The sequence below is a fragment of the Triturus cristatus genome, chromosome 9, assembly GCF_964204655.1.
Source record: "Triturus cristatus chromosome 9, aTriCri1.1, whole genome shotgun sequence".
Classification (NCBI taxonomy): domain Eukaryota; kingdom Metazoa; phylum Chordata; class Amphibia; order Caudata; family Salamandridae; genus Triturus; species Triturus cristatus.
Genome location: NC_140592.1, coordinates 409,120,365 through 409,132,690, shown reverse-complemented (window position 1 = coordinate 409,132,690; position 12,326 = coordinate 409,120,365).

The window sequence follows — 12,326 nt, the reverse complement described above, 5'->3', positions numbered from 1 at the left end:
AACCAGTACCGAGCATGCGCGAGTAAATAACGCTGCTTATCCCTGAGGATAGAGCTAGAGTCAGCACTAGTCCTGAGAAATATACGGCACCTCATTTCCTGTGAGAGAAAACAGGCATAATTTAACTTTAACCAGAAAATGACTAAATATAAAATTCTAGTTCCTGCAAGTTGTTTTTTAAGGAAGCAACTCCCGAATTGTATATAGTTATTCTGACAGAAGTATTTACGAGCTATAATTTAATAAGGCAGAAAAGGAGAGCAAGGTATTTCAACAAATAAATACTTACCAGATACCAGACCATAGTACACGACAGCTGTAGCAAGGAATAGGTGAGGAGTTTGTAAAAGAATAAATACAAGTAGAGTTAATAGGGACGAGTTTGAGAAAGAAATTAATAATCAAATGATTTTCAGTTACAGCACACAGAAGCCACAAAAAACTACAATAGAAGAGAGGCAAACGTCACACCAAGACGGGGTAGGTGAGCAAGGGAGTGGATTCATTTAGGTGTTCAGGAGGAGTTGAAATGTTAATGTATGTTATTTCCTTACAGTAAAATTACATTCCCGTGCTAGCCAGAAGAAGGCAAGAAGAAGGAACATCTGAAGCAGAAGAAAGAATCAGACGCGGTGCGACTGTCTCTTCTCTGTCCCATCCCCTTTCTCCCCTGGGGTTTCTTAGACGTTCATGCTAATATATACGTGGTGCTGAGGAATCTTAGAGAGGCATTGGGAACTTGCGCCATTCTGCTCCTGTGCACATGGTCTGACACTTGGAAAGACAATGAAAAAGGTATGGTTATAAGACACCAGCAATCCGTTTGAAAGCTGATACCGGATTTCTGCAGGATGTGGAAGTGCTAGTAATATACGGATCCAATACAGTCCAACACTGCCACTCGAGCCCGAGCAGCACTAGGATCCCAGCAGCAACGGAAATCACTTCAGGTAACTCTAGGCAACTGGACAACAAAATAAGTGATTTTCCGTGGAGAGCAGTCAATCGCTGCAGCTTTCACGGAAGGCCTTATACTCCGGTTTTCTTGATGACTCCAGAACAGCCCAGGCACCCACAGCTCAGTACTTACGAGCTGAACACTCACAGAAAGCTTTTGAAAAAGCAGAAGTCTCTGTTTCCTCGCCCCCTCCAGCACAGCTCACCTTTGACAGCAGAGCTCCCGAGCGAGCAAACAGCACACAGTCTGCTTAACAGGAAACGCAGCTGAAGGCAGAAGCCCCAATTTTAGAAAGGTTCCGAACCAGCCCTGAACCCTCGGGCCAGGCAGTTCTAAATATCACGGAAGCATCCTGAACTGTGCAGCCGCACAGACTCGCTTCCTCTCACAAACAAGAATTATGCATGCAGCTCGGCGTGCGTAATTGGTTAATATACAGCAATAGCCCCTCCCATAGTAGAAGTTGTTCTGGGAGTTGTAGTACACTGATGCAACCCCCAGTGAATGTCTTGTATGCGCCAGTGCTCAGTGCCTGACACATACAGCCACTCACACACCCATCCAATCACTGAAACATCCTCTCAGAGACCCATAGAGCCATTCACACACTCACTCACTCACACACAGATGCACTCACAAACCCACTTACATACCCACATAACCACTCACACACCCATACAGCAACTCACACACCCAGAGACCCAGAAACAATTTACACACTTATTTACACACTCATACAGCCACTCACACACCCACCTACAGATTCAGAGAAACAATCCCACATCCACTCACAGACCCACACAGGCACTCACACACTGATTCTTACACACATTCCCACTTACACATTCAGACAGCTAGGGATACACCCACTCACAGACCAACACAGCCACTTACATACCCACTCAAACACCTAGGACATACTCACACACACTGACACACTCACACAACTCTCGAATTCCCACTCACACACCCATATAGCTAGTCACACACCCATTCAGAGACCCAGAAAACCACTCGTACACCCATACAGCCACTCAAACACCTACTTACAGACCTAGAGAACTGCTCACACATCCACTCACAGGCCCATACAGCCACTCACGCACCCACTCAGACCCAGAGAACCACTCACACATCCATTCAATGCCCCACACAAGCACCCCACATGCACTCACACACCCACGTACACACCCACACAACCACTCACACACCTTTACAACTACTCACACACCCACTCAGAAACCCACAAAACCCCTCATCAAATGTTATAGGGGTGTTAGAATTAGGAAACAGAATTAAAAGTATCTAAGAAATACACTTAAAAACCAAAGGTTACAGGGATATTATAGTTACAAAATAAAGTTTTAAAAAACATAGAAATTCACTGAAAAAAACAAAGGTTACAAAGACGTTATAATTATACTCATATTTCACTCATATAAAACCATATACCATAGAAATTCAGAAGTTATAGTTACCTGAGCTAACTATAACATACGCCCCTGCAATGCACTGCTTACGACCTTACATATTCAAATCAAATCAAATAAACTTTATTCGGTTTTACAGGTATGAAATCATAAAAGTTGAAGAACATACAAATTAAAACAGGGTGGATGATTCCATATAGTAACATATCACATTAAACATAGTTAAAACTCATAGAACACTCACCTAGAACAATCTCAATCAATAAAAAAACAATGTTTAAGTTCAGATAATATCCCACTTTAATCAACACTCTCCACTAAAAGTTAACCCCACCCTTAGCCCAAATATATCATAATTATAGTCTAAAATCATTGTCCTAAAAAACTACTAGTAAAGACAAGCCCTGGACTTCACCATGGATTTCAGATAGCCAACTATAAAAAAAAATACATTCATCCTTCAACAGTTGGAGATACAGTAGAGCTGGAGGAGCCTGCTTAAAATTAATCTTCTTTAAAATCGGAACTAAAAAGTCCTTCCGGGGCACATCATAAAATTTACAAAAAAACATACAGTGTAATAAATCCTGTGGTGACTCTCCGTCGCAGCCACTGGGTGCTAACAACGGGCCTCTACTGCTTCCTCTGGTGATTACAAGCAGGAGGTGAAAAATATCCAAACGGAAACTAGTTAGGAACCGCTCATAAATAGATAAAACCCCAGAAGATAAGGTTCGGCAGATAAAGTTATCTTTAGCAATAAAAATTTGCGGACACCAGGTTTCCGCAATTCCACCTCTACCCTTTCCAATTTCCTATGACTGTTGAAAGATTCTGTGATTAACCCCACATCCTTTTTAGTGATTAGTTCCGGATTAGTGAAAAGGTCAGCATGCCCTAGCTTATCGAAGCTGCTCTTAATATATCTGAGACAGGGTATGCTGAGCGTATTGTGAAGGGTCATGCAGTCTTTTAAAATCAACTGGGTTAAAACAAATTCCTTGTTCAACCAACTGTTTAACCAGAACGTGAGGGGGTGCAGTGCCAGAGTATCACATAAATAGGGCACCCTCAGTTCTTCGTGTACCACCATATTGGACAGACCACGTGGAACACCCAACAGCCTTTTCAAAAAAGTGTTCTCCACCACCTGTAAAACTTTTGTGGATACATGCCCCCATATTTCGCTCCCATAGGCGGCTAAAGCTACACTCTTTGCTTGGTAAACTTTCAACAGGGCTGCAACAGGTCTGTTTCCTAGTTTATAGGCAAAATTAAAAATGGCAGCATTCACCCGAACCAAATCCCCCTTTTTTCATTGCTTTAGGTGCCCCCACTTTAATTGATCATCCAATATGACACCCAAGTATGAAAAAACGCCTATGCGGGGTACTTTAGCAAGGCCTACCCTAAATTTGAAACTTTTTTTCGGGCGTGTTCCCACCTGCATTATGTAGGATTTTGAGTTATTAATGGAAAGATCTCGTTCCAACATAAAACTTCAAAACTCATCAAGCAGGGCTTGAAGGCCCTTAGCTGTCCTGGATATGAGAAATGCATCATCCGCATATAGTAAGACAGGTAAACCACGTCGCCCTACATGCATATAGTCAACCCCTGTAGCTAATAAAGCTCTGTCTAAGTCGTTTATATAGAGGTTGAACAAAAATGGGGCCAAGATTCATCCTTGGCGAACACCCCTCTTTATATCAAAGTTACGTGACACATGAAGGTCCTGAGAAAATCTGACGTTGGCCTGTGTTGCCCTGTTACTATCCTCTAGAAAATTGACGATGTTACTGTCAACCCCAATGTCCTGAATGGACTGCCACAGTTTTGCCCTGTACATGTGATCGAACGCGGAATACAAGTCTATAAAGGCTAGGTAGATGGTGCCGGAGAGCACAACAGTATATTTGTTAATGAAAAAAGAGTGGGGTGATTTGCGTTAAGTGTGGAAATGGCGCCGCCTGAGTGTAAGTAATTTGGTGTTCACTATCTATGCAGTGCAAAAGTTGAGGGAAATACACACCCTGAACTCTCCCACTGGACCGTCTGCACAGTCCACTACTGAACTGTAACACATGCCCTATCCACACACTGGTTTTATCGACATTAGTGTCTAATTATACATCTCATGATACAATCGCATATATATAATATGTACAACACAGTAAGATCAATTATTGTTCAAGCTTTTTCAGTAATTAGTCGTTGGGTGTTCTACTGTCCCTTTATTTCAAATGAAATTGCACAGCCAACACGTGTTTCGTCGTGGGAAATATCCCAATCGACTTCTTCAGGGCTGACTAGCAAATGAACGATATCAATCCCGTTCTCCCCGCCGGTTCTACTTCCATCCCGGCTGTGTGTGAGTATCCTTCGTTTCTAACGTTACGATTATTCTTCAAAGCTGCGGTGTTTCTATCACTTGGCAAGTGTAATATTCAGTGATCGAATCCATAGTGTCCAGCAGCACTCCGTTCGTCTTTAATTTCTGCCACAGGTGGGTTTCTGAGCGAGTATGCCTCAAAGTTTCATGCCGCTCCATGCATTTCTCTGGTGACCCGGATTTGGGTAAGGTACCATCTCTCCCACAGGGTACTAAAGAAGATTTTTTCCAGTTGAAGAACTTTGTTCTTCACTGGGTATCGAATAACACCATATTGTGACCAAGGGTGGAAAAAAATATTAACATGGTGCGTAGAGTAAGCTGGATAGGTGGGTCTCGCAAAATAGGAATGGGTGATTGTGTTGTTGTAAACTTTTAACAGACTGCATCTAGCTGAAAGGATACTGTTCGCGGATCCATACTCTGTTCATTCCGGCTCTAGGTCGTCCATTACGGCCTTTCCGCTGGGATATTTTTATAAAACGGATAGACCATGGTATACCCACATCAACTCTGTGGCCCCTCTAGATGGCCTGTCAGGTAGATTATCATCTACTTACTCACTCTTTCCCCCTCTTACAACTCACTTGCATCAGTTGACCCCAAGTCAACAGCACCTTGTCCCTTCTTCTTCGGAGCTATCTAATAGATTTTCCCCACTAACTACATTGGAGTCATGTGATTGACTTACTAGCCCTCCATTGACTGACTGAGAGACAGTGCTAAATCGGCAGGATCACTGTGTACAAGACAAGGGGGGCCCTAGTGTATCTGATGATAACATAATGTATTGGAATATTGCAGGCCTGGCTAATAAGCTCTTGGACCCATTGTGGATGCAATTTGTGAAACAATATTGGGTGATCTGTCTACAGTCCTTGGCTTTAAGATGTGGGGCTAACAAATTGGGTCTCATAAACGTTTACAATTCTGTAGCAAATCCCCCTGGTGGCTGTAATATTACAGAGTTGGGCTCTATTATAAGGCAGTATTATACTGCCGGAAGACAAAGCCTCACGGTCCTGGGGGACTTTAATATACATCCTTGTGGAGACCCAAGGACTACCAGCACAGCTGATTTAGGCTGCCCCAGGGTGTGGATTCTGGGGGCAAATGAATAACTGGTAGATGCTACATCTGAGCCTCATTTTGCCCCTGAGTCCTACTACCTATTGATTGATGTCCGTCCAGCACCCGAGCCTGCGTGGACGTTTTACTGCTGTTACTTGGGCCTTGGCTCATTAATGCGTGTTCCCCCCATGACTGAGGCTGCTGCCCTAGATGTACCTGTTCCCCAGAATTATTGGACGAATTTTCCAAGGTGAGGGGATCCTTTACAACATTCTGACCCGGTTGGATCATTGTCACTTCTGTTAGAGAGGATGGAAAATTGTGGTTAAGGGCCGCTAAACTTCTCTCTATCAATGTCCCAGTTTTGAGTCCAGCAAGCTTGTCAACGCTGACTGGAAGGATTCCAACACTTGGATGATCTCACAATCTCGTATGTTTGTTCTCATACATTCTTTACATAAGGAGTATTTGTGTACACTATTGGTACATGTTTAGACCCTAGGATTGCTTTGTATTTACTAGGATTCCAACACACCCATCAAATCCGATGTAGTGGATGATGGTAAAGATGAGGAGGATTTGGGGGCCATGTTGGGTTTGGATTTCTTAGCTTTCCCCCCAATTACCTGCTATTTCCTTTTTGTACCAGTACCCAACCGTGGGCCTTCCATCTCGGCCAGAGATAATTCCCCAAGTCTAACTGCTGTTGTTGTTTCCTGTTGCTTACTGGCTGTGGTGACTAGATTGACCTGTAATAAAGATGCTTCAACACCCCCCTTGTTGCTTATTATAACAGCAGGAGATAGGGGCAGTGGCAAGGATGGTGGGTGAACTATTAGCTGGCTAAATGTTCCAACACTGACCTGCGTGCCTTTGTGATACCCAGTGTTATTAGACATACTCAAAAGTTATCGTTGCCCCCCCCCCAGCAGAGAAGCTTGAGTATCAACATACAGGGGATGAGAGGCAATAGTTGGTGACCTAGAGAGGCGTCTGTTAACCAACTCAATCTCCTTATCAATCACTGCTGCCGCCCGCTGTAGAAAGGAATACATGGTAGCCACTGAAGCTATGGAACCAGGCTTGGCCCTGTCCGCTGCTAGTGTATTCATACGCCTGACCATTGTTCATCAAATACAAGTCCAATAAAGGTCCAAGGACAAGGAGTGGCGTGTTACCAGCTGTATAATGAACACCACTATTGCTCCCTAGATGACAAAAAGAACAGTCCAAATTAAGTGGGTCAAAAAGTCTTGTAAGGTTACGCAAAACACAACACTCTGGGCACCAACTACCCGATAGTCCATAATAAATAAGACAGTGCAAAAATGAACAGGAGGAAGTTATCAAGCTGACGTTGTCCTACCTCCTCATCCTTCGTAGAAGTGACAGGGAGAGATAGAGCTCCTCACTCGGATGGAACAGCTAGCTTCTAGTTATGGGAAGGAATCCAATGAGGGACCAAGAGGGTAGGCCCAGCCCAGCCTCGACGGACATGGACGGGCACAGACTGGCCTGCCCTTGGCCCGGGCACGTCCGTGCACGTCCCGCTCTGAGGGAGCATGTGCTTGCTTTAAAGCGCCAGCTGGCGTGGGAAAACCGACACGTGCAGCTCCTGCCGCAATGCGCCCTGGGCGCTGTAGTCCTCAATACCTCTAGTGCCTCCGGTGCTCAGGAAAGTGCAAAGTGCCACTGATTAATGCCACCAATAATGCTCAGGACCTCACATATTACATTACTCATTTCATGGTCAGTGACACCACTGATTAAACACTGATGTCATATCAAATGACATAACTTATGGCATCATGCACAGATCCACTCACTCAAACCCCCTGCACCTTCTCATACACCAACTCACACACCCACACAACCACCCACATCCCCATGCACAGACCTATACAAGTACACATACATCCACTCACTCATCCATAGAGCTACTCACACACCCATTCACTCACCCATACAGCCTCTCAACACAACCACTCACTCACCCATACAACCAATCACACAATCACTCACACACCCACATACATACCCATTTACACATCCATAAAAGTACTCACACATCCGCTCACTCACCTATACAGCAATTTACAGACACATACTCTATGATACAGCTACTAACACACAAACTCACTTAACCAAACTAACACTCAGAGAGACACTCACTCACCTATACAGCACCCTTGCATACCCAATCACTCACTCATATAGCCATTCAGACACCCACTCACTCACCCAGACATTCACTCACACACCTACTCACCCACCCCTACAGAAACTCACATAGCCACTCACTCGCACATACAATCACTGACACACCCACTCACTCATCAATACAGCCATTCACTCACCTACACAGCTACTCACACAAACATTTATATACCCATACAGTCACTCACACACTCACTCACAGACCCATATAGCCACTCAGACACCCACTCATACACGGATACACACAGCTACTCATATATTATATGCTAAAAGTAGTATCACTCATTAGTAGTGCACCTACTGTAGTAGTTAAACTTTTGTATTAGCTTTGTATATATGCTCAACACCCATAAACTCTTTCAAAATATGTGCACTCACTGGAGGATGTCATGAGTGATGTCATTTGAGATATAATGAGTGATGCCACTGACAATGTCATGAATGATGTAATATGTGAGGTCATCAGCAGTGCATTGCGGGGGTGTAAGTTATAGCAGCTCAGGTAACTATAACTGCTAAATTCTATGGTTTAATACAAGTGAAATCTTAGCATAACTATAACATCTCTGCAACCTTTAGTTTTTGCAGTGAATATATATATATTTATATATATATATTTATACATATGTATCAAACATTTAACCTTTCAGAGTGATGCATACATTATGTAAAAAAGAAGCTAGGAACTCAGGGTCTTCCCAAGTTGAGGTGGAGAGCAGCTCCAATAAAGAGCAATCTACAACACCAGTGACACTCTGAATCTGCTCACCTGAAATGTGTATGCGCATATATACATATACAATCAAAAAACGGGTGGAGGTAGAGGTTAAGGTTAGGTTCACCCTCCTTCCTGAATGCAGTTCCACACATCCAGAATACCGGAATTAGAAACCTAACCATAGGAAAAACAGGGATTCAACTGAACATGTGTGAAAAACCCTCTTTCCAGAAAGAAAAAATATTTTCTACATTCCCCTCACCTACCAGGGTTACCCCTAGGTGGCATGCTTCATCATTGGGGTCCTCTCAATCTGCTGCAGACTGAGGCGTGCTGCGACTTGCGAACTACGTAGGAGCACTTAGTTTTTGGAAAATATGTGTGGTGCAGTGATGTGGAGTGGAAGAAATAGGCTAAAAATACCTAGCTAGTGAGCTAATATGTTATTCCTGCTCCTAGTTGGTATGTTTTAAACTCAGGGGTTAATACTAGGGGAGACCTAACTGTTATGAGTATGGTGTCCCTAGCACTGGGTTGACATGTTTCGAGCTTTCCCCTAAAACTCTTCTTCAGGACCACATGAGGGCCAGCCCCGTGCGTACCACTCCTAAAGAATCGTGTGAAAAGGAAACAATGGGGTGCACACCTAATGTGAGTTAACCTGATACTTAATACATACGGTTGTACACTGACACGCTGTATTTTTCTTTAGGCAGAAATATGCCTCATGATCTGCAGGGGTAGAGGGGCTTGTAGTCACACCTTCCTCAAAGCACTCCTCTCGGATAATGACCTTTTGGCACCCCGGAGATACGGTCTTTTACAGGCCACAGCACAAGCCGCAATAGAACATTTTCTGACCTCCTACAGGGGTGGGTTACATCAGAATATGTCGAGTGAAACCGCCAACTACTTGTCGGGCAGTTACCATCCCGCAACGATGGGGGTCTGACGCTCGTCCGACCGCCATCGTAATAAGGCCCTTAGTGTGGCACTCTTTGTTTAGTAACTTTTGGTCTGTTTGAGCTAGACACGGCTTTATTTGGTATAATATGCAAATTTTGCAGCAGATGCTGGATTAAATGAAAAAGCCACGCCTATCTTTTTTTCTGCAAAAGACACACAATTGATGGACGGAGTGCAGAACAGATCAAAACATTCACCCCCAGTCAAGAGATCTGGGTTAAATCCATCATTCTTTTGTTCACTGGGCCACCCCAGACGTGGGTCCCTTGCTCACTTTGCCTCTGGATTCAAGATAGCCTGGCTGATGAGGGTTATGAACCCGAAACCGGTCCCAGGATGCTTGTTTCCGGTCCAGGGAAGACATGGATTGGCAGTTCGGGCTGGACTGTTCCCATGAGGCAGAGGGTCAGACTGGTTTGCATATGGCCATGTCTAAACTGGGGTGGTGGAGTGAGATAAAGAATGATGATGGATTAAACCCAGATCAGTTGACTGGGGGTGAGTGTTTGATTTGCTCAAACGCTACGTTCATCAGCCCCTTTGGTATCGCTTTGTTCACCCTAAGTTGGCAGGGTATTGCCAGACTTGGGTCCCTTGCTCACTTTGCCACTGGATTCAAGATAGCCTGGCTGATGGGGGTTATGAACCCGAAACCGGTCCCAGGATGATTGTTTCCGGTCCAGGGAAGACATGGCTTGGCAGTTCGGGCTGGACTGTTCCCATGAGGCACAGGGTCAGACTGATTTCCATATTTATTTATTTTTATTTATATAGGTTTTTATAGAGCGCGTAGTCACCCGAGAGTATCCCAGCGCTAAACCTCAGACTCCTAAAGGTAGGGAATGGGGGATGTCGACGAATCACAGGAAGAGTAGTGTTTTGAGGGACTTCCTGAATCGTAGGAGGTTTTGTTCCGCTCTGAGACTCGGAGGGAGCGCGTTCCATTTTTTTGCTGTGTTGACTGAAAAACGACGGCCACCTACACGGGCCTTCTGCACCCTGGGGGTCATAATGAGATTGCCATGTTCTGAACGAAGCGCTCTCGTGGGTCTGCAGGGTGTGATCCAGTTGTTGAGGATTGGAGGGCCTGCGTTGTGAAGTACCTTGTGGGCCAAGCAAAGGGCCTTGAAAGTTACTCTTTCCCTAATCGGGAGCCAGTGAAGCCTCCTCATAGCAGATTTCACTGATGTTCTGGCTGGGGTATTCGTGAGCAGACGGGCTGCGGCGTTCTGGGTTTTTTGCAAAGTTTGGAGAGTGGATTCCGGGGCTCCCAAGAAAATGGCGTTGCTGTAATCCAGCCTGGATAGAATTAGGCCTTGGATTAACAGGACTCGGGACTGGAATGGGAGTAAGGGGAGCACCTTTCTGCATGATTTGAGTAGGCCATAACAGATACCGGCCGTTTTTCTTGCCTGTGTTCTAAATGTGAGGTCTGTCTCAAGCCATACTCCCAGACTCTTTACCTCTGTTTTGGGGATAGGGGGTTCACCCATACAGGCAGGCCAGATATTCGGGGGAAGGTTCATGGATTTGTGACCCAGGAGCAGGATCTCTGTTTTCGAACCATTTAATTTTAGGGCTGAGTCGCTCATCCAATGATGGACATTGGAGAGGCAGTCATGGAGATTGGAAGGCTCTAGCTTGGGGTGGGAAAGCGTCACCACCAGCTGGGTGTCGTCAGCATAGCTAACTATGGTGACTCCAAATGGTGAGACCAGCTCCTCCAAAGGGGCCATGTACACGTTAAACAACGTGGGGCTTAGTGATGAGCCCTGTGGCACACCACAATGGAGGGGGATGGTGGGGGAGCGGTTTTCACCTTCCCAGACTTGAAAGGAGCGTCGTGAGAGAAAGGACATGAGCCATTTAAGCGCTCTGTCTTTCACTCCGATGTTATCTAGACGCTGGGTTAGGACCTGGTGACTAACCGTGTCGAAGGCCGCACTCAGGTCTAGGAGGACCACTGCCACTGATCCTCCTGTATCTATGATTTCCCTGGTCTTCTCCACTGCTGCGAGGAGAGCGGTATCAGTGCCCTGACCAGGTCTAAAGCCTGTCTGAGAGATTTTGAGAAGTTGGTTTGATTCTAGGAAGTGTGACAATTTTTTATTCGCTAGTTTCTCGGCGACCTTACCAATCCAGGGGAGGAGTGAGATTGGTCTGTAGTTGGATAGATCAGCAGGGTCTAGTGATGGTTTCTTGAGAAGCCCTTTTACGACCGCCGCTTTCCAGCTTAAAGGGACTACACCTTGGTCCAGTGAGATGTTAATGAGGGCAGTCAGTTGGGGCACTATGGTCCGGGTGATGTCTTTGATGAACCGTATGGGGACTGGGTCACTGGGGGCGCCACTCTTGATTGCTGCGAGTGTGGCTTCAACTTCTTCTTCGGTGACTGGGCCGAACGACCCAAGAGAGGGCGAATCGGGATTTGTAGGGGGATTCCAAGGGAATAAAGGGCAGATCTCAGCTTTCTCTGAGGTGTCGGAATTGGCAGCGGGGAGTGAGGCAAGAAGTTTTTTAATTTTTTCATCAAAAAAGGTGGCCAAATGTACGCATTTTTCTTTTGCTGCTTTG